We start from the raw sequence: 4,643 nt of genomic DNA on the forward strand, positions 1-4,643 counted from the left end.
CACTCATTGACCTAAACAAGAACATCTCTGCGTGAAACACGTCATTATTGACAAAACTTCGCCCTGCTGGGTCTCCACCAAATTGAAATAGTTTCTAGCAAAGAAAAATTTTGTCAGTGATGCTGCAGTTCAGGCAAAAATTACATCCTTGTTTCAGCTACAGGGGGCACAATAGCCTTACACCAGTGTACGAAACAGAACACTGTGCTGCAATGAGTTAAGAAATAAAGGATAGTGCACATCTGGAAAAACACTCTGCGAACCACTCTAACTAGCAATATAAATATATTTTTTCTGATGTCCATGCTTCATTTAAAAGTAAATTGTAACTTACTTTCTGGGTGCCTCTTGTAAGGTAGCGCCACATGCTTGCACAGCATCACGCAGAAATAATGGCGAGTTCTTCAGCATACCATACATTAGTGAATTCCTTGTATGTTGCATGTTACAAGAACTGAAAGATAAATCATAATATGCTGTTATTTTTTTGCATAAACTGTATGATGAGCTTTTCATGCATAAAAGGTGATTGCAAGCGAAAATGCAGCAAGGCATCAACTTCACACCATGTCACATACTCATACTTTATTACCTAATAAATTAGAAAAGATGCAGAAAGTGTAATTAACAAGAGTGACAAATAGCAGCAAAGGTGATCATGGATAAATCTTGAAGATGATTGCCGCCGCTGCCAGAGTAAGCCAGCCTTCGTAGGAGAGGAACTGGCTGCCCACAAAAGCTTGCTGTCACAGGCCACGCGTGACGGTTCTTGTAGACATAGGAAAGCAATACCTGCACAGAACAGGAAAAAAAGGGCAAGGGAAGAAATGGGAATGTTGAAATTGGAACTTCAATTAGCAATATATATTGTGCTAAGTAAGAAGTTTGTGGCTCACATTCAAAATAAATTTAAGCACTCATTTCTCTTAAATTACGGGTATCTTAAGGTATGTATGCGATGATGTTTAAAATGACTAGTATATTTCCTATCATAAGAAGCCAACAAACACTGACACCAAGGACAACATAGGGGAAATTACTTGTGCTTGATAAATTAAATAAGGAAACGATAAATTAATGGAAATTAAAGTGGATGAAAAAACACCTTGCCGCAGGTGGGAACTGAACCCACAACCTTGACATTTCGCGTGCTATGCTCTACCAATTGAGCTACAGCGGCGTCGTTTTCCCGTCCACTTTCTTGGGTATTTATGTGTCCTAGTCGAATGCTGGGAGTGTTAGCCAGCGCCACAACTCAGAGACCTTGTTCGTGGCATATAGTCATTAAGTTGCATAGCAGAGTCAAAGTCAGCCTTTAATTTATTGTATGGTGTTTTGTGGCTAAAAAGCCACTTATCAACCTGTCAAACAAGTCTGAGAAGCTTCCTGCAAAATATAATCAGTTTAAAACAGTAATTCACTCTGCAGGTAAATGATGTAATAACTTAATTAAAAAGTTAAATAGCGTTTTATATTGTTGAACTAAAAGCAAGTTTGGCATTTTGCACTGCCTAGCTGTTGCCTTTCTTTCAAACTTAAACATGACACAGTATAGAGTAAGCAGGTAGCATGCAAAGGAGGACTGGTGATAAAGTAGTGTTTCAAAGCAACACTCCTAGCTGGATCAATCACTTTGTTGATATATTTTCATGTGACCCTAATTGGCTTCGGGCAATACCTCACACAAATGACGCAACACCTTGGATGATGCGTCATACAAAGTTGAAAGTATCTCATGATGTGATCAAACAATAACATTGCCCACTGACTTGGAAGTATTAGCATGCTGTTTGCGTGAGAAAGTGCAAAGTGATTCGTATAGGTGGCAAATTCATCAGTGTATCTATAGCCTCAGGTAATTCTGAGCATCTATGCTGACTTGCAACTGAGAAGCCACTGCACACAAAAAGGTGTATTCAAGTAATGGTCCATGCGGAATAATTGCCCACCTAGTGAAAAGGCAAATGTAGCAGGCTAATGGGCCAGGGCAAATAGATTGATAAATTCTGATAACGCCTCCAATGATATTATTGAAATAGGTGATAAAAAACAGCACAGGTAAAATTGCAGTTATGACAAAATTTTAAAAGCACCTCTGCAAACTGCTGGAACCCTCAGCATCATGCCTGTTCTACACGCACATATGTTGCAGCGCAATCTATATCTCAGACGCAGGCACCTCCACAGATCACTTTGTGATCTCCTCACAATAAGGTTAAAAAACAGTCTGGCACAAGCTACTTGATGTGATTCATTTTGCAAGCGCCAGCCAAGTGCTGATGGTGGTAGAGCGAAATTGAAGTTTGTCCTTGTATGGAAGCCTTGGCCCATGTTTTATCAATTCTAGCGGCAAAGCACACCTTTTACAGCCCACATAAATCTTAAATTAGACTGCTTGCTGATGCTGTACAGTAAGTTCCTGTAAAGAAACTAAATCACACAGAAAGCATTTAGAATACCAAACTAATCAAATACTGGCTTGAATACATTTGTGCATTAGGGAAGTAAGGTGTAACGTACACTGTTGTAGAACATTTTTACTCATGTATGGAATACTTCTATGACACATCAGAGTTAATTTGTGAGTTCTTACATAGCAATGACTACCTACAGGTAAATTTTGTAAGGCTTAGGGAAACTAATTATCAGTAGAACTGTGTATGTACACTGGCACTGAGAAATTGGTTATAATAGTGGCAGCTTATAATGGACCAGTGCAAAAAAATGGCCATTTGTGAGACACCAACTAGCTATTTTACCACGAAGCGCTCCCTTGCCTTAACCCATATAAAAAGCACTGGGAGTACCAGAGAGGGTACAGTACATTGGCTTACACTGATCATGATGAGGTCCCGTCATCCAGCTAGTGCCAAGGTACAAGAAGGATGTCCAGCCGCCTATAGAGTGAAAGGGACAAAATAAGATAGCATCAAGTCAGTTGAAAGGCAAATTTGCAATTACAAATAAGGTGACCCGGTCACAGTCATTCATTAATAAATGCCAAGCTGTCGTGACTTCACTCCCAGATGAAGCACCTACTAGGTTAAAGGTTTTGCTGCTTATTTAGAACAAAACACAAGTGAAATTTGTACATCAGCAGACGATTTAATTTGGAATTGTATAGATGAAGTAAACACTGCAGTTATATTTTTTGTTTTGCTATAAAGTGGGAACGCTACAAACTGCATAGTCACTGACACACACGCGCGCACACGTAAGAACAAAAGGACACAAAATAGGGGAAGTTCAGTCTGGTTCAGCATTACAGCCAGCACGTCGTCTTCGAATGCACTCCTTTCGGTTGGCTCGTGCTACGTTAACCACAGGCTAACAAGCAGGGCAAAGTTCTGACTTGTTGCGGAAGTCGTGGAGCGCGGTAGTGCTGAACGGCTGAACGCAAGCAGAACCCTTGTATAGAAGTAATGACGAAAACTCGCAGGGCAGAAGAGCCCATATATCAAGAATTGTCGCGGGTAACACCTAAACATATTCACATTGTTGACGAAAAACGAAGCGCAATGTATTTAACTTACCGGAAAAAGTGTTATCCGAACGTGCGACGTACACGGTCGTCCACTAGTCAGAATGCCGCTCCGTGCTGCCGGCGCTCCGCGGGGCGCCTCTGTCGGGCGCCGGAGAAACTATTGCGCAGGTGCAGTGAGAGCCGTAGGCGGCATCAGCACAGCTAAAAGACTCCAGTTAATATCCAGTATAAATGTACAGAACGGCTTAGAATGACGCACAACTGGATAACGAACCCACGACCGAGACATAGCGGGCGGCAATGGGCGTTTTTTCAAACTTCCTGCCTCCCAGTGTTTCCAGCACAGAATGAGATGTCCCACAAATTTGAATTGTGCCGCCGAAGTGATCGCAGCGCGGTGGTTCTGTGACACCGCTGTGCAACACCGGCGTTTCGCTCCAGCTGCTGTAAATACCTGCTGCGCGAGCATAGAATGGTTTCCAGGCGTCGTGTGCACGCCCCGTATGGAAAACAATAACACGCCCTTGATTGTTGAAGTTCTGGTGTGAAATTATTTAATATTAAAGCCAATTAACTTATGTTGCTTCCAACGAGTTCGATTTGTCTGTGGCGTCTTTTATTCGCTAACGCCGACGGTAACCGCACATTTAACACGTCGTTTGGCATTTTATGCACCTTTAGACAAAAAGATCTAGAAAAGTTATTGAGTTTGGCATTCTGAATACGTTTACCAAAACAGACTCTAGTGACACGAGTAGTGGGTTTTGCCGCAGATAGAATATATACTAGCATATTCCAAGTGCTGAGGTTATGTTTAGAAGAAATTCTATTTTCAGTCTTATCATAGACCACCACGTCTATAGCCGTTTGTAGCCGTTTCAAGAAGTTTTTAAGAGGTTCTGTGTTTCGTGGGTAAACCGACTTTGCGGAGGGCAAGCGGCGCCGTCTCAAGAAAGGTGTAGTGCCCTCCTTGTTTCCGGAATACCCTTCATACGTGAAGCCAAGGCAGTTTCAAGAAACGAATACAAAAAGCATCAAGAAGAGGGCGTTTCCGAAAACCAAAGAAAAGGAACCTGAACCGGCTACAAAACGGCAGAAGTTGCAGGATGGCACAGATGCAGAAATGTCGGAGGACAACTGTCAAGAGGCCAGCCCGTCG

The 4,643-nt window shown here is 42.0% G+C and overlaps 1 long non-coding RNA gene across 1 annotated transcript; it reads right to left on the reverse strand.

Annotated features, from left to right (window-relative positions):
- Positions 1–570: 570 nt before the first annotated feature.
- Positions 571–2,903, reverse strand: LOC142577694 (uncharacterized). The gene is made up of 2 exons (XR_012827045.1): positions 2,835–2,903; positions 571–792 (listed from the first exon to the last, which is right to left on the reverse strand). It is a non-coding gene; the product is annotated as an uncharacterized LOC142577694 (long non-coding RNA).
- Between the last annotated feature and the right edge of the window lie 1,740 nt (positions 2,904–4,643).

This window comes from Dermacentor variabilis, chromosome 4 (genome assembly GCF_050947875.1).
Source record: "Dermacentor variabilis isolate Ectoservices chromosome 4, ASM5094787v1, whole genome shotgun sequence".
Classification (NCBI taxonomy): Eukaryota; Metazoa; Arthropoda; class Arachnida; order Ixodida; family Ixodidae; genus Dermacentor; species Dermacentor variabilis.